Raw genomic sequence first — 19,394 nt, forward strand, 5'->3', positions numbered from 1 at the left:
ATTTCGCCGATTTTCGGCGTAGCGAGTGCCACCTCGCTTTATCTTATTAATTGAAGGCCGGTGCCACCCGGCATTGCCCCGTGGTATTTATTTGTTTACGAGCCGGTGCCCACCCGGCATTGTCCCGTGTTCACCGCCGCAGCCCAGGAGCATTGGAATCCGTTGCCGGGCCGCTGCCTGTTGCGACCCGGAAGTCCCGCCTCCTGACCTCCAGGGCCGCGCTGCCATTGGCGGCCCCGGCGGAAGTCAGGCGGAGGGAAAGGAGACGAGGCCAGGCGGGAGACCGAGGACGTCTGCTCCCGTGTCTGCGAGGCTCCCGAGTGAGGTGAGGAGCCCCGCGCTGCTCCAGCAGCGAGACACCCGGTGAGTGCCTGAAAGGAGGGAGAGGGGCCGCGGGACACATTGCCGGTGTCCGCCCCTCCCCCATAGCGCGATCTAGCGCTTGTAACTGTTTGGAGCCCCGAGGCTCCTGGGGGCATTACTGATTCCTGAGTCCCCCGTGAGGGACTCCAACTAGAGGGGCCATCCTTTGTTCCTTGAGCCCTGAGAGGCTCTCGTGCCCTATTTGTTTATGAGCCCCAGAAAGGCTCTTCATTGCCCACATCGTTAAGAGCCCTGAGAGAGGCTCTGGGGGCATATTCATTATTTAGAGCGCTGAGCTCTATTGGCACATTTTGCTTGGTGAGCCCCTGAGAGGCTCCTTGCCCATTTGGTCCTTGAGCCCTCCTGGCTCCAACGTTTGCCCAGTGCATATTCACAACTGTCCAGCACTTAGTGGACAGTTGCTACGTTTAGGCTTTTGTGTCTGTGCTGCCTGCGCAGACCTCCCTGACACTGAGACTCAGGGCATTCCGCCCCTTTCGAGGCCAGTTGGCCTGAGGGACATTTTGAGTGTTGTGCTACATGCACCCTGCGCATTGTGATTTCTTTGCTATATGATTCTTGCGCAAAAGTTCTAACCTGCACCTCTGAATGTGTTTTAATGTTACATGTGCAATTCTTGTTTATCATTACCTTTGCTAAAAGTGACCTGCTTAGGTAATGCCTTGTTCTTTTATTCCCCTTTGCTAAAAGTAACCTGCTTAGAGGAATGTTGATGTTTGATTGCCTTTGCTAAATGTTACTTGCCTAGGTGATTATTTTAGGTTTCCGTCCCCCTGCGTGATTTCCCTACAGAGACTAGGGTGGCGTAGGAGGTGATAGGTTTTCCTTCCATAGGTCCTGATGATAAGGTCCTAGCTCCCTGCGTGATTTCCCTACAGAGACTAGGGTGGCGTAGGAGGTGATAGGTTTTCCTTCCATAGGTCCTAGCTCCCTGCGTGATTTCCCTACAGAGACTAGGGTGGCGTAGGAGGTGATGGGTTTTCCTTCCATAGGTCCTAGCTCCCTGCGTGATTTCCCTACAGAGACTAGGGTGGCGTAGGAGGTGATAGGTTTTCCTTCCATAGGTCCTAGCTCCCTGCGTGATTTCCCTACAGAGACTAGGGTGGCGTAGGAGGTATTTTCCCTTCACCAGTAGTTACTGGTTGTATGCTACATTTACTATTTCTGTGTTACAGTCATTATATGTTGATGTACTAAAGTGTTATACCTACAAGTATTATTTCTAACAAGTGCATACCCCTGACAGTGGTCCAGGTGGCCCTGTCCTGTACATAATCCCTTGTAAATCTTGCCCGTGCCTGTTGGCACATTGTAAAGTGTGTGTGTTATCTAATGTGTTTTTATTATTATAATACAAAGGCTATTTTTGATATAACCTTGTGTGGAGTTTCCTTTGTGGTGGGCCTTTGGTTGTTGTCGCTGGGGTGCGCGCGCAAACGCTTTACACATCGCCTCTGAGATTAGCCTTGCTGCTCGCGCCACGTTACCTAGAGGGTGAGCGGGGGTTATCTTGGTGTGTGACTCCCTAGCCCTGACCTTGGAAATGGTGATCCCCGACTGACCTCGGCGCGAGTCTTGGCCGGCCAGGGTCCCGTTTCTAACAGTATGCGAGATAAAAAATCTGCTAAAACATTATTTTTACCTGGAACATATTCAATCTTGTAAATATATTCCTGTAACCGCATGGACATCCTCGCAATCCTAGCAGATGCCTTGAATAAACCTTCCGTAGTTAAAAGTTTAACCAAAGGTTTATGGTCTGACCTGACAGTACACTCCTTTCCCCACACAAAACTTCTGAAATGTTCCAAAACCCAAACTACTGCCAAAGTTTCCTTCTCTATGACCGAAAACTTACACTCTGGAGGAGTAAGGGCCCTCGAAGCATAAGCAATCACGCATTCTTTACCATACTCGTCAATCTGAGACAGGACACCCCCTAATCCTTTATTACTGGCGTCAACTGTAACAATAGATTTCCTATCCAAATCAAAAGGAGATAGCACAGGAGCATGGATAATGGCTTCTTTAATAGAGTTAAACTAGTTCTCGCACTCCCCAGACCAAACAAACCTAACATTAGACTTAAGAAGTTGTCTGATATTGAACACTTTACTCGAGAAACCTTGGATACATTTAGAATAAAATTCAACCATACCTAGGAAAGATCTTATTTCATCTTTGTTAGATGGAGGAGGGGCCTTCTTGATAGCCTCAACTAACTTGGGTTTAGTAGCAACACCACCAGCACACAAAACATGTCCAAGGTAAGTAACAGATTTAACTGCAAACTTACACTTGGAATGTTCCACAGTCAAACCCTTTTCCTCCAAGATACTTAACACCTCATTTAAAACAGAATCATGTTCCTCTTGATCTTTGCCAAAAATGAGGATATCATCCTGGAAGAATCTAATTTTAGGATGCTTACCAAAAAGTTGATGCATGATTCGCTGAAAAATGGCGGCGGCAGAAGCCAGACCAAAGGGCATTCTTTTAAACTGAAAACACCCCATAGGTGTAATAAAGGCAGTAAGATGTTTGCTCTCATCCTCCAAAGATATCTGATGATAAGCCGATGACAAATCAATTGTAGAAAAGAATTTGGCAGCTTTAACCAAAGACAACATTTCAGTAATTTTCGGTAAAGGAAACTTATCAATAACAATTTTTCCATTTAGGTGGCGAAGATCTATGCATAAACGGATTTTACCATTAGCGCGTCTTGCCACAACTACTGTTGAAATCCACTCGGAAGATTCAACAGGTTCAATTATATCTTGTTTAACAAGTTTATCTAATTCATTTTCCACCTCCTTGCGTAAAACTATTGGAATGTTTCTAACCTTATGAACTTTAGGATTAGCATTTTCTTTCAACACAATACGATGAGCAAAATCATTAAAATTACCAATTTGTCCACTAAACACTTTGCTAAATTTGGAAAGCATAGAGTCCCCAATGCCACTGCCATCTTCAATAACCATAACGGGGTCAGGGCTATTGGGATTCAAGATGATGTCAAGATGACCTTGGTCCTTCCACCCAAGGTCAGAAGGTCCTTTTTAAACCACATACAATTTACCCAAACATTCTCTTCCTTTAAATTTAAAATTTAGAAGTCTAAAACCAATCAAATCGATTTTCCCTCTAAGGTAACTCACCGGAGAAATATCAGGGGCATAAAGGGTACTACCCAAAAATTTCGAAAATTTAGATTTCCACAACTCTTTGCTGATAATGGTATGTGGAGATCCTGAATCAGCATATACATAAATGGATACACCACCAAACGACATATTACAAATGGGTTTCTTAATCAAACATTTGCTAGTAGGATCTCTAATATTGAATAAAAATTGTTTCTCCTCCTGCAGATTTTCGTCATCTTCAATAGTACAATGCAAGATTTTCTTAACAATAAATTCATCCTCACTGGAGCTAGAATCACAAACTATCTTAACTTTCTTATTCTTCTTCCTAGTGCAAACTTTAGTGAAATGTCCTATGAGACCACAATTTAAACATTTTTCTTTAACAGCAGGGCACAGTTTGTTATTAGCTAAATGAGATTCACTACCACATCTGAAACATTTTAAAACAGAATCTTTCTTAACAAAACCCGACTTATTCTTTAACTGTGGTTTAAACTTTTGCTTGTGCTTCTCTTGGACTTTAGAGACAACATGTTCCAAAACTTCTTTACTCTCATTCTTAATGGCTTTGGCACTACGACCTGAAAGTTCAGCTTTTCAAACAATGGAAAGAACATCCTTCAAATCAGCATCACCATTAATCCATAGTTTGTCTTGAATAGCTGGGTCACTGGCATGCATAACTACTTGGTCTCTAATTAATTGTTCTTGAAGATGGTCGAATTTGCAATCTTCCGCAATCTTTTTCAATTCAGCTACATACACATCAATAGTCTCACCAGGTTGTTGTTTTCTGTGGAAAAACGTATATCTTGTGATGCCTATACATACCTTGGGAGAAAAGTGATTATCGAAATCTTTTAAAATATCAGTGAAAACATTAGAATCAACCCCTCCAGGAGTCTTGACCATATCATTATAAACTTTCAAACCACAAGCTCCAATAGAATGTAAAAATAATTTCTTCTTCCTTTCTGCTTTCATCTTATTCTCCTCATCAATTGTTTCAATAAAATTTAAAAAATAGGCTATCCATTGTAGCCATTTCATAGTAGGTTCTAAACCAGAGGACCAAAAAGCATCAGGAAACTGGATAGTAACATTTTGTGTGGCCATTGTGAGAAATAAATATTAAAATTAAAAAAAAAATTCCTACACTTACTGTATATAGCCTCGAAACTAAAGGATAACCTTTCTAAAGATATAATATAATCCCAAAAATATGTCCAAAGTGTGCGTATCACTGTTGAGAAAAAACGCTGCAATGACAAGCAAAAGTGTGCGTATCACTGTGCGAATCACTGTTGAATAAACGCTGCAATAACAAGCAAAAGTGTGCGTATCACTGAAGTGACACGCAAAAGTAACTTCACAAAGATGGCCGCTACTTAAAATGTGATGGCGTAGTCCCACAAAGAAAAGAAGTAAACAATAGGATGTAATTGATTTAAATCAAATATATGTTTAGAGCATCCATGTATTATATATAATATTATCATATGCAATCAAAGTCAAACGTTTTTTGTATATATAGCTGCTCTGTTTTGCATCACATGTAAACATCAAATGAACATCCAATAAGGCAATCTCTGTTTAGTGTGTTTTAGCTGGGGAGGTAGGAGTTTTTCCCTCAGGGCGGCAGAGGCCTGGAACAAACTCCCACTGGTGCTGAGACAAACTCAAGACCTGATGGTCTTTAGAAAGGGACTCAAAACCTGGCTCTTCACTCAGTAAGCCTGCTCACCCACGCCAACTCTATCATACCAGCGCCAGGACACCTCCGGGTAACAGAGCGCTCAACAAATGTGTTAAATAAATAAATAAATAAATAAAGTAGACCTAGGCCTAAGGTTACTATAATGTATTCAGAATAACGGTATGATAACATCAAATTACTAGTTTATGTGACATGGTCTTTATATATTTTTCAGTGTTGTGTTTTATGTCCTATTGCAAATGACGGACTCCTGAAGAAGGCAATAGCCGAAACATGCGTAGAGTCTCCATCCACCGCTTTGCTTACTCCACTAGCCCTACCTAACAACATAGTCATTTGTGCCATTTTTTTCCTTGTTTCTAGTTTCTCAATATGTTTTTATAATCTATTTGAATCATAAATTGTGTATCATTGATCTTCTAACTGAATATATGTATTTTTATAAATGAAATTTTCAACAAAATTGAAGAAAATAATCTAAATAAACTAAAAATACTATTTTGTACACAAACAGTAAGTTTTGTTTCTATCAATTTTGTCTACATGTCACATTATTCATACATTTGGTTTCCTTGGGTTTTTTGGCTTAATTATTAAGCCTACTACTGTTCGTTTTTCAAAAAATAGTTCAATTTATTCTCTACGAGTAGTGAATGCATTAGAAGTAGGGGTCCCCTTTTTTTCCAAATTGAGTCGCACAAAGTATTCTGCAAAAGTGTGCGTATCACTGAAGTGACACGCAAAGTTAAACTTGCTCAAAATGGCCGCCACGTAAGCATGATGACGAGATCCCTCAGGGTATTCTGGGAAAAGAGCAACGTTACGCACAAGAAGAATGCAGAAGTCGAACGAAGAATGGACTTCAGAGCGATGCAGTTCAACTCGAGGCAACTTTAAAAGATGCGGTGACGGGTGACACGAGCAGGCAAGGAAAACTTCGTTGAAGGTTCGAGAAGCCTTTTTTTAAAAAAAAATGCAGAATAAATGCGATGATCCTTTTCAACATATAATTGTCAAATTGTGGAAATTAATGAAATCGCTGCCGATATTGCCTGGGAGGTTAATTTAAACACTCCAAACCTTACTTAAAAGTTATTGTATCTCTATAAATTTAATTATGAAGAGAGTACATGTATTAAATAAAGTAAGGAATTGTAAACAAGGCAAAATTAAGAGCAGAAATCTTGAATAATTTAAGACTGAAGATAGCTCCAAAATCGACTGTTTTTTCCCCCAAAAAATTTCTTAAAGCTAATAGTCTCTTCTTTTTTGAAAGTTATCCAAGTAAAAGAGTACTCACATGAAAATGTGTTCCATTTAAGTTCATTTCAGTTGAAAACCTCAGTAGACATCAGTTGTAAGTCCAGAAGTAACAGTTGAAAGTAGGTATTTACAAGGTTAATCACAAAAAAAAATTGTGAATAAAAAAAATGGGCTCAGTGGTTTCCTAGTGTTCATAGCAGAGTCCTCGTCGCCAATTGTAAGATCAGGAGACTGGTAGTTTAAGTAAATTAAGATTTATTGCAAGAACACAGGAGCAAGGTAGGACACAGCCTACACAGGTCTTCTTCCACAGCAACTGTACCCAAGCCACCAGCATAGAATGTTCAGGCAATGGCTGAGAGACAGAAGCTTGAAGGAAAACAATTCCAAGAATAACAATACATAATATCTAAACACAACATTCACTCTTGTGGGTGAGGATGAGAGTATTCCTAACTTTGAGTTAAACAAAATGAGGTTGATTTCCTGTAGCTTACCGGGATACATGTTGAACAGGCAACTTAGGTCAGAACAATATATCTGACTCAAACCAGGAAGTGTGTGAGATTCTGAGTTAAACAACCTTTCTCAGTTTTATCAAGACTATGACTTCTTTTAGTTGGTTCTCTGCCATTGAGGGTCAAAATAGTCATTTTTATTGTGGGGGATATGTCAAGGTTTGAGTCTTTAACATGGAACAATTTGTGTACGTGAAGACTTCACTGGCTGCAAGAACGTACCAGTAAAACCGAGGCTGACGAATAGTGCAAACTGCTATGGATGCTGAAAAAGAAATAGAGGAACTGTTCCTACCGTGACTGCAGTATATCTGCAGAGATTCAGACCGTACGGTCATGGAATTGCATGTTCCAAAGAATACGTTCTGTCTCACCCTCCCAAATGAGTCACTTGTGATCCTGCATCATGTCACCTTTTCTGGACTCCCTATGACTAAGTCCTGGGTCTCAAAGCTGATCTTCTCTACCATCCTATGACCTTCATTGCCCACAGACACCTGCTACATTCACTAATTTATCATTTAATTGTTTTAATTATTTTTATTTACTTGTAAAGCGCCCAAATCACCCCCAAAGGAATATATCCATGCTGGGGAGGTGCAGCAGTCAGAGCAGATTTGATGCAGGCAGTGTAGAAAAGCTCAGTTTTAAGAAGCTCTCTAAATAAAAGGTATTCTGGGCATTTCTGAAGATGAATTGGAAGCTGATTCCAGTAATAGTGGGCAAAGTGGAAGAAGGTCTTTCCCACCTGTGCAAGATTTCTTGAAGCGAGGGACAAGGAGCAAGGATTTTTCTCCTGAGCGGTGGTGTCTGTGTGGCTGGTATTGAATGAGTTTTTCTGCTAGATAATCAGGACCTTTACCATTTAGTGCTTTATACAAAATTCAAAATATCTTAAATCTAACCCGCTTACATATCAGTAGCCAATGCAAACATTGTAATAGTGAGAGAGAGTCTGTTCTGGCTGGTTACTCCATAACAAGACGAGCCGCTGTGTTTTGAACTACCTTAAGTCTATTTAGAGAAGACTCACATGCCGCAATCACAAGGGCATTTAAGTAGTCCAGGCGACTTATCACCATTGCTTGGATGAGTGTTTTATGTACGGTAAGGGGGAGAAAAGAAAATACCTTACGTGAAAGGCTTAACATATGAAAGCATGAACCCACGGTAGTTCTAACTTGCTCTTTCATGGTGAGTTTCTGGTCCAGATGTATGCCTAGGTTCTTGACGACAGTCTTGAGGACCGGGGCATTGCCTAATTTGGGTGGCCACCACTCTGGGGCCCAGAGCAGAGGTGCATCTCCGAACAGCATGATCTTAGTTTTCCCAGCATGTAGCTGTAGGAGGTTATTCCTCATCCAGGCAGCCATACCTTCTGAGAAAGTGGTCTGAGTGTTATTGGAGTTTTTATTAAATGACAGTAAGCGCTGGGTGTCATCAGCATATGAAATAGGAGTAAAGCCAAGCTTTCTGAGTAACCCTGCTAGCGGGGCCACATAGATATTGAACAAAGTGGGGACAAGGCAAGATCCCTGAGGCACTCCTTTGGTAAATTCCATAGTCTGTGAGTGGAAAGAGACGAGATTAATGGTCTGTGTCCGATGGGTAAGAAAACACGAGATCCATTGAAAGGGCTGCCCAAGAATCCCGATTTGTCTGAGTCTCCTAAGTAGAATGGAATAGGATACTGTGTTGAAAGAAACTAACAAATCCAGCAGTACTAATAGTACTGCCTGCCCGTTGTCAAGGGAGTGTCTTATATTATCAGGGACGGCAATCAGTGCTGACTCTGTGCTGTACATTGGCCTAAACTCAGACTGTGAGGAGTCAAGGCATCCAGTGGATTCGATGTAATTAGAAAGTTGTTCATTAATATCTTTTTACAATAGCTTACTCAGAAGATGTAAAAGAGAAATCAGGCGGTAGTTAGATAGATCCGCCAATAGGTCATTAGCTTTCTTTTGGATGGGAATTATTTTAGTGGCCTTCCACTCTAGTGGTAGTTGGCCCTGTCTCATAGAGAGATTGAGAATTGAATAGATAGACGGAGCCAACGGTTAGTAAAGTAGAGATGAGAGTTTACCTGGGATAATAGCCATAGATGAACCACATTTAGCGGTTTTCAACAGTGTCTCCACTGTATCTACTGTAAGAGGAGTAACACTTTCCAAAGGGTTCCCGTTGGTCAAAGATGGAGGACAGAGGATTAAAGTGTCATTTGTAGGGCTCCTGTCTTTAGTGATTTTCTCATAGATGAGATCGATTTTCTGTTCAAAATGATTAGCAATCGTATTGTAAAGTTCTTGAGATGGCGAAGCTTCATTGTTGCAGACCTTCGGGTTGGTAAATGATTTGAGGATTTGTTATAGTTCTTTAGGAGCATTCCCTGCCTGGTTGAGTTGCAACGCAATATGGGCTCTACACGCATTTTTTAAGTTCTTATGATAACGAGCTATAGAGATCTTATACCTCTCTTTGTCATTTAAATCATGGAAGTGATGCCAAAGTTTTTTCAGATTTTTACAGAGACATTTCTCCTTACGCAGTTCCTGAGAATATCACACTGCATGTGATTGTCTGGGCGAATTAGGGTATTGTTTCAAAGGCGCCAGCTGATCTATGGTTGTTTTTACAATGGTGTGGTAGCTGGCTAAACAATCCTCAATATTCCATGGTTCCTGGTTAACAGTTGCCGGGAGTGGATTCATAAAATGGTCAGGTGTAATTTTCAGCCACTGTCTCCTGAAACTATAGGAGGCCGTAGAGGGGGCAGGGTTGACTCTAGTCCCTCTGATTTGGAAGCCAATTAAAGAATGATCTGACCATATGAGAGGACGTGGAGCCTCACAAAGGATGTTTGGTGAGTTGGTCAGGATAAGATCTAACGTATCTCTCGCTAGATGAGTAGGACCATTGTTGATCTTTCCTAATCCTAAAGTGCCCAAGTCAGCGAGAAACATAGAGGTATCCAAATTAGATGTAATATCACTATGTATATTGAAGTCCTCTAATAACATTAAATGTTTAGTGGAGAGAATATGGGAGGAAATTAGTTCTATCAATTGAACCGAAATACCTTTGAAGGGACCCGGAAGCCGGTATTCAAGGGCACCTTTCCAGCAGTAGTGTGGTAGAAAATCAATTCTAAAAATAGAGATTTCTATTTTATCATTACAACAATGCTCAAGCATTGATACCTTAATAGTGTCTTTATGGATTATGGCTATACCTCCACCGACCTTAGACTGTCTATCCAGCCTTTGAATATGGTAGCCATCAGGGAGTACCACTGCAATAGCGGGGGTGTTGCTAGGTTTGAGCCAGGTTTCAGTAAGAAACCCGAGATCGGGATTTCCTGAGGAAAGTAAATCCCAAATTTCAATGGCATGCTTGGGCAATGATCTAACATTGCCCAGAAAGCAATACCAGCCCAGACCGGATTTGTCAGTCAAAGAATCTGGGGAGAGAGGGAGACTATCTAAGTCACAGCTTTCCAAACTTTTTATGTTGGTGACACTCTTTTTAGAGGAGCATCATTTTGGTACACAGTAAGGCAGTGCAGCGAGCGACCCCGAACCACTTAAAGGTGGTGCAGAGGAGGGGTTTTCGCCCCAGAGGAAAATTTTGTAACAAAAGTGGTCAAGTCGTGCATTTCCAAGAAAATTTGAGACCATGAGGTTGAACACAGGTCCCTGCAGCAGATGCCTTCGTCCACTGAGCACCATACCCGGCATACACACATCTTTCTCCCTCCCTCTGTCTCCCTCTCTGTCTCCCTCTCTCTCTCTCCCTCCCTCTGCCTCCCCCTGTCTCCCTCCCCCTGTCTGTCTGTCTCCCTCTCCTTCCCTCTGTCTCCCCCTGACTCCCTCTATCTGTCTCCCTCTGCCTCCCTCCCCCTGTCTCCCTCTCTCTGTCTCCCTCTGTCTCCCTCTCTCTGTCTCCCTCCCTCTCCCTACCTCTGTCACTCTCTGTCTCCCTTTCTCACTCTACCTCTGTCTCCCTCTGTCTCCCTCTCCCTCTCTGTCTCTCTGCCTCTCTGTCTCTGTCTGTCCCAGTCTCTGCCTCTATCTGTCTGCCCCTGTCCCTGCCTCTGCCTCTATCGGTCTCTGTCCCTGTCTCTGTCTGTCTCTGTCTCTATCTCTGTCTGTCTCTGTCTCCCTCCCTCTCCCTGTCTCTCTCTCTGTCTCCCTCCTCTCTCTCTCTCTCTCTCTGTCTCCCTCACTGTGTCTGATTCCCTCTCTCTCTGTCTCCCTCTCTCTGTCTCCCTCCCTTTCCCTCTCCCTCTCTCTGTCTCCCTTTGTCTCCTCCTTCTCCCCCTCTGTCTCCCTCCCTTTGTCTCCATTCATCTGTCTCCCTCTATCTGTCTCCCTCTATCTGTCTCCCTACCTCCGTCACCCCTCCTCTGTCACCCTTCTCCCGCTGTCTGTCTTCCTCTGTCTGTCTCCCTCACTCTGTCTGTCTCCCTCTGTCTGTCACCCTCTGTCTGTCGCTCTCAGTCTCCGTCCCTCTGTCTCTTTCCCTCTGTCTCCCCTCCCTCTATCTCCCTCCCTCTCAGTCTCCGTCCCTCTGTCTCTTTCCCTCTGTCTCCCCTCCCTCTATCTCCCTCCCTCTGTCTCCCACTCTCTCTCCCGATGTCTGTCTTCCTCTATCTCCCTCTCTCTCTGTCTCCCTCACTCTGTCTCCCTCTCTCTCTGTCCCCCTCTCCCTCCCTCTGCCTCCCTCTGTCTCCCTCCCTCTGTCTCCCACCCTCTGTCTGTCTCCCTCTATCTGTCTCCCTCTCTCTGTCTCTCTCTCCCTCCCTCTGTCTACCCTGGACTCCCTCTCTCTGTCTCCCTCCGTCGGTCTCTCTTTCTCTCTGTCTCCCATGGTTTCCCTCTCTCTCTGTCTCCCTCCCACTGTCTGTCTCCGTCTATCTCCCTTTGTCTCCCTCCATCTGTCTCCCTCCATCTGTCTCCCTCTATCTGTCTCCCTCTCTGTCTCCCTCTGTCTCCGTCCCTCTGTCTCCCTCCCTCTTTCTCCCTCCCTCTCTCCCTCCCTCTCTGTCTCCCTCCCTCTGTCTCCCTCCCTCTGTCTCCCTCCCTCTGTCTCCCACCCTCTGTCTGTCTCCCTCTATCTGTCTCCCTCTCTCTGTCTCTCTCTCCCTCCCTCTGTCTACCCCGGCTCCCTCCCTCTGTCTCCCTCCCTCGGTCTCCCTCTCTCTCTGTCTCCCATGGTTTCCCTCTCTCTCTGTCTCCCGCCCTCTGTCTGTCTCCGTCTGTCTCCCTCTGTCTGTCTCCCTCCCTCTGTCTCCCTCTATCTGTCTCCCTCTATCTGTCTCCCTCCCTTTGTCTGACTCCCTCCCTCTGTCGCCTTCCTCCCTCTGTCTGTCACCCTCTGTCTCCCTCTCTGTCTCCCTCTGTCTCCATCCCTCTGTCTTCCTCCCTCTGTCTACCTCCCTCTGTCTCCCCCTCTCTCTGTCTCCCTCTGTCTCCCTCTCTCTCTCTCTCTCTGTCTCCCCTCATCTCCCTCTCCCTCTCGGTCTCCCTCTTTGTCTCTGTCTGTCCCTGTCTCTGCCTCTATCTGTCTGTCTGTCTGTCCCTGTCTCTGTCTGTTCCTGTATGTCCCTGTCTCCCTCCCTCTGTCTCCCTCTCCATCTCTGTCTGTCTCTGCCTCTATCTGTCTGCCCCTGTCCCTGTCTCTGCCTCTATATGTCTCTGACTGTCCCTGTCTCTGTATGGCTCTGTCTCAATCTCCCTCTCTCTCTATCTCCCTCTCTCTGTTTATCTCTCTCTCTGTCTCCCTTCCCCTCTCGTTCTCTGTCTCCCTCTCTCTCTCTATCCCTCTCTCTCTCCCTCTCTCTTGGTCTCCCCCTGTCTCCCTCACTCTGTCTGTCTCCCCCTCTCTCTGTCTCCCTCCCTCTCTCTCTCTGTCTCCCTCCCTCTCTCTCCCTCTCTCTGTCTGTCCCTGTCTCCCTCTTGCCTGTCTCCCTCCCTCTGTCTCCCTCCATCGGTCTCCCTTTATCTGTCTCCCTCTATCTGTCTCCCTCTATATGTCTCCCTCTATCTGTCTCCCTCCATCTCTCTCCATCCCTCTGTCTCCCTCCTCCCTCTGTCTGTCTGTCTCCCTCCCTGTGTCTGTCTCCCTCTGTCTGTCACCGTCTGTCTCCCTATCTCTGTCACCGTCCCTCTGTATCCTTCCCTCTGTCTCCGTCCCTTGGTATCCCTCCCTCTGTCTCCCTCCGTCTGTCTCCCTCTCTCTCTCTCCCTCTGTCTCCCTCTGTCTGTCTCCCTCTGTCTCCCTCTCTCTGTGTTTCCTCCCTCTGTCCCCTCTCTCTCTGTCTTCCTCCCTCTGTCTCCCTCCCTCTGTCTCCCTCTCTCTCTCTCTCTTTCCCTATGTCTCCCTCTATCTGTCTCCCTCTCTCTGTCTCCCTCTCCCTCCCTCTCCGTCCCTCTGTCTCCCTCTGTCTCCCCCCCTCTGTCTCCCTCTCTCTCTGTATCTCAAGGTTTCCCACTCTCTCTGTCTCCCTACCTCTGTCTGTCTCCCTCTGCCTGTCTCCCTCTATCTGTCTACCTCCTTCCCTCTGTCTGTCTCCCTCCCTCAGTCACCCTCCTCCCTCTGTCTGTCTCATTCTGTCTGTCGCACTCTGTTTCCCTCTCTGTCTCCCTCTGTCTCCGTCCCTCTGTCTCCCTCTCTCTGTCTCCCTCCCTCTCTCCCTCCCTCCCTCCCTCTCTCGATCTCACCCACTCTGTCTCCCTCCCTCTGTCTCCCTCTCTCTCTGTCTGCCTCCCTCTCTGTCTGCCTCCCTCTGTCTCCCTCCCTCTGTCTTCCTCCCTCTATCTCCCTCTGTCTGTCTCCCTCTGCCTGTCACCCTCTGTCACCTCACTCCAGCTTCCCTGGCACACACACAGCCGCACCTGAGTACTTTGCAGGTCTTTAAAAGACCATTCACTGGGAGACATTATGCAATAGATGAGGCATAGTGAGAACAAAGCTTTCAAAGGAATGCCTCTTAATTAGCAGCAGTTATGTGCTATGTGCCCGTTAATACCAGTGTCATCCCGCGACACACCCACAGTTTGCAGGCGAGACGGTACTGTGTCGGGACACACAGTTTGGAAAGCTATGATCTAAGTTGTAATTGCTCATTGATTGATCAGATAGCAATTGATCCCATGCTTATGCCTCAACTCCAAACTGTAAAATTGACAATGTCTGCAAGCGAAAGGTCCATCCATGTCAATGAAGGCCTCAGATGTACCATGTGGGCAATTGATACATTTGGTTGTACCTGAACATCTACTTTCAAGGACTTTCAAGGTTGAGTAGGAATGTTTTTGCCTATGTCGCAAGTCCAGAAAAGACACACAGATGATGGACGGAGTGCAGACCAAATGAAACATTCACCCCCAGTCAAAAGATCTGGGTTAAATCCATCGTTCTTTTGCTCCCAAGTTTAGACCTAGCCATATGCAAATCAGTCATAACCCTGTTCCTCATGGGAACAGTCCAGCCCAAGCTTCCAGGTCCTCCATGGACCGGAAAAAGGCATTCTGGGACAGGTTTCAGGGCATCACCCGTCATCAGCCAGGCTAGCTTGAATCCAGAGATTCAGTGAGCCCGGGACCCACGTATGGGCATACCTGGCGCACTTACAGAGAGAAAGCAAAAGACACACAGATGATGGACAGAATGCAGAGCAAATCAAACATACACCCCCTAGTCAAAACATCTGGGTTAAATCCATTGTTATTTTGCTCACCATGCCACCCCACGTTAGACCTAGCCATATGCAAATCAGTCACGATCCTGTTCCTCATGGGAACAGTCGGGCCCAAACTGCCAAGCCAGGTCCTCCCTGGACCGTAAACAAGCATCTTGGGACCAGTTTGAGTGTATCACCCCTCGTCAGCCAGGCCAGCTTGAATCCAGTGGCACAGTGAGCCCGGGACCCACGTCTAGGCATACCCGGTGCACTTACAGCGAGAAAGCAAAGAAACACAGATGATAGACAGAATGCAGAGCAAATCAAACATTCTACCCCAGTGAAAAGATCTGGGTCAAATCCATCATTCTTTTGATCACCATGCGACCCCGGTTCAGACCCAGCCATATGAACATCAGTCATGACCCTGTTCCTCTTGGGAACAGTCTAGCCCGAACTGCCAAGCCAGGTACTCTCTGGACTGGAAACAAGCATCCTGGGACCAGTTTCAGGGCATCACCCCTCATCAGCCAGGGTAGCTTGAATCCAGTGGCACAGTGAGAAAGGGACCCACGTCTGGGCATACGTGGAGCACTTACGGCGAGAAAGTAAAAGACACACAGATGATGGAATGCAGAGCAAATAAAACATTCACCCCCAGTCAAAATATCTGGGTAAAATCTATTGTTCTTTTACTCACCGTGCCACCCCAGTTTAGACCTGCCATATGCAAATCAGTCATGACCCTGTTCCTCATGGGAACAGTCCAGCCCAACCGGAAACAAGCATGCTGGGACCGGTTTCAGGGCATCACCCCTCATCAGCCAGACTAGCTTGAATCCAGTGTCTTAAGTCTAGTTACAGAGGAGCAGGGGTTCTGGCTCCTGGCGATGGCTGGGCGGAAACAGGCTCAGACAGGTTTGCCTTTGGCGCGCATTCAGGGCTCCGGCGGTGCTCCCACTGCGCGTGTCCTCTGCACGTCAGGGCAGGCTTGTGCTTAAATAACGTTGGGTAGCAGCTAGACTGCTAACCCTGTGGCTCCACCCCATACCAGAGGTAAGAAAAAAGTATGTCTGCTTGCTCCCTCCACACTATCTGGAAACCCGTGGTGGACCAGGGATCTGATGCGGTACTGTCACAGCAGGTAGGGGAAAAGTAAAGAAAAAAACATTAAAAGGTTTGATTACATTTTAATCCCTATTGGGTCATAAAATAACCAACAGCTCAGCAGAAAAACCCGATAAAATCAGCAGCATCAAACGAAATATAGCAACTAAAACAGCCGTACTGCAAAGCGCGTTCCGACAGAGCCCCACAGGGTCCGGTGGTGACCTCAGGAAGTCACCACAGACACTCAAAAGCTGATTTCAACCTTGCACCGTGAACCAACCAGCCGCAGCACTCCTGGTAAGAGTCCCACAGAGCTAATCCAAGCACACACTGGGCACTGAAAGCATTAAGGATGTTTGCAGAATACTGGGGAAATTACCTCATTGTGCACTCAGAATTATCTTTATACTCATTACAGTTGGTCATGGTTGTGCTCTGAGACTGCCTCAGAGACTGCCAAAATATAAGAAAAGCAAATGGAAAAAGATGGCCCCCTGCAGAATGCTATTGTTTGGAACTTACTGATTAATAACTATGAATGTCTGCCTACTTACAGCAATGCCTTTTGTGCTCCACAATCTCAGACTACAGCACAGTCCATGCCATGTGTGCCCAGTCTTATTGTTCTCTGTCACTATTCATAAGCTAGGGCTGAGCTTAACCTCTGTAACTATTCCTTTGAGGATATACCCACATTGGATGAGAACCCTGTTGCCATACCTCGGGCCGTTATGCATTTGTTCAATGGCAAAGAAACTCACAAGGGAGCAGTTGGATAGATGATAGTCCTGGAAATGCCTGGGTATCGGATAGTGAGTATCTCTGTCTCTGTTATTGATGGCTTGCATATGTTCTAACACCCTTTTCTTAATCATGAATGTGGTTCTCCCCACAAATCTCAGCTTGCACAGGCATAGAAGGATACATATCACGAAGGTGGAACTATGAGTCAGAAATTGGGAGATTTTTCTTTTGTTGTCTGGGTGTGGTGCATTCTTTTTTCATGTAGCTGTTGCAACATGCCTTGCAGTGCCCACATGGGAGAAAACCTTGTAGTTTGTGTGCCTTAGAGTGGTATGTAAGGGAAATGTCACCTTGGACAATTATGTTTCTAAGGCTATGGCCTTCTCTGTATGTGACCCTAGGTCTTCTGTACAAGGTGTGCTCAATACCCGGTGACTCTAGTAAGGATATCCCAGTTCCATGTTAGGATTTTATGTATCTCATGTGAATTCACGTTATATGTCAGTAAGACCCTAATGTCCAAAGAACCATTTGCGCTGTCTTTCTTGGTTTGTTCAATGAGAGTTTGCAATCTATTAACCTTACTGGCTTGGATGATGTCATGTTTCAAGACCCAAATGGGATACCCTCCCTCTTTAAATCTGCAAATCATGTTTTCTTGTTCACTCATGAAAGCTTCATTGGTGCCACAGTTCTCCTTGACCTTAGCAATTCCAAGTGTGGAATGCTCCATTTCAGGATTTCAGGGTGGCTGCTAAAAGCTTGGAGAAGACTGTTGCCAGCCGTGGCCTTGTGGAACAGGCTTGTGTGTAATGATCTGTGGCTCACCACCACTCTGACGTCCAGAAAATCTATAGTTTTCTTGCTTATATTGTAGGAAAGCTTTATGTTATACTCATTGTGATTCAATTCATCAATTAATGCTATGGCGTTCTCTTTAGAGCCATTCCAAACTATCTCTGTAGCATAGCCACAGAACTACCTTATTGAAGTTTGCAAGTTTGTCTGTATCTTTGTAAATTTCCTCCTCTCACATCCCCAAGCACAGGTCAGTAAAGCTAGGGTCGAAGCACATCCCCATAGCCCTCGATCCAGTATTTGTGACCATTGATACGCACAAATCAGACCCCCCATATATTCAATATCCGCTTTACATAGAGTTATAGCCACTAGTGCACTTTTATATCCTATATGCAGTGGTATCATTGACACGATCCCGCAATCATGATTTTGTGATGGTATGCAATTGTATATATTTTTCATTGTCCTGGGATTGTTACAATAACATTCCATATGAAGGCATTTGAGCATTGCAGTTGTTGCTGTGATCCACTTTGTAAATTACAATTCTGTATCATGAACATGTTACAAGATGGCCACCACCAATGTATTGAAACTTATGCATGCATTAGCCTAAATCCTTTGTTTATAGCACAACAAGACTATGTAATGAACCTGATCTTTTAGTCCCTGTTTGATCAAGACAGCTTGCTGTCGAAACGCGTATCGGGACTCATTAAACTTGCACTTCACCTTATTCCCTGTGTGTGCGCATCATTTTGGACTCTCTGTGTGAACAAAATATTAGCTCAGGCCAAAAAGAAACTTCAGGGCATAGCACAAGATCAAGTTTTGTTTGGAAAATAGATAGATATATAACCAAAAATACAACTACCCCCAGACTGATTACACCATATAACAAATGAGCCAACTAGTTGAAAAGAACTTTAGAACGGCATTGGAGTCTACTAAAAACTGACCCAGTAATAGGTGGGCTAATTGGTGATTTGTCTCTTATCATATAGGAGACCATGATCATTGCAAGACCTTTTGGTACACAGTTATCAAGAGAAATCCATATTTGCCTCGTGGCTAGGGGGCCAAAAGGGGTTTTTCAAATGCAATAAGTGCAAACCCTGCAAGAGTAGTCATGCCACACGAGTTATAGCACCTATAATGGGCGGTGCAAACAGATCAACAAATTCATTACATGCACTACTATATTTTCAGTATATGTTTTGAAGTGTCCTTGAGGTTCTATATATGTAGGGAGCACAAAATTGCAACTAAAAACAAGAACCCTTCATCACATGCGAGCTGTAATCAATCAAGACTTCAGTTATGCTGTAGCCAGACACTTCTGGAGAGGCACAACAGTGATCGTAGCGTGCTACAATTTTGGGGGAATTGATTGCATTACTAAACACATTTGGGGAGGCGAAAGAGAGAAACAGCTTTGCATTTTGGAATTACGATACATTATAGATCTCAACAGTAAAATACTGAATGGTTTTAATAGCAGAGAGGAACTAGCCACACACATTGGACTATAATCCAAGACGTGCAGGGCTTTTGTTTCAGCCATACATACCAGTACGATCCTTTGAATGTGTTATCTTTATTGATTATGATCAGGAATAACATTGAATACATTTTGAATGCGGTATCTTATCACGATTATTATGGTATTTTATCATGAGCAAAAGAAACAACATTCATTGATTTTTTTTTATAATGTTTGTGATGAGGAGATATTTTATTGGGATCACTGAAATAATATCGACTGCCAAAATATCGACTACCCAAAATATCGAGGAAAAAATATCTACAGCCAAAATATCGAGTTTGTATGTACAAACAGGTAAGTACAAAAATATCGAGTACAAAATATCGTTTACAAAAATATAGTTGTAAAAAATATCGACTTTAATAAAAACAATGTTTAATTACATTAATATAAAAAATTAATTACTAAAATATAATTAACAATACTTAAAATAACTTTTAATAATTAAATAATTAATGAAAGTAAAAAAATA

Source organism: Lissotriton helveticus, chromosome 6 (genome assembly GCF_964261635.1).
Source record: "Lissotriton helveticus chromosome 6, aLisHel1.1, whole genome shotgun sequence".
Taxonomy (NCBI): Eukaryota; Metazoa; Chordata; class Amphibia; order Caudata; family Salamandridae; genus Lissotriton; species Lissotriton helveticus.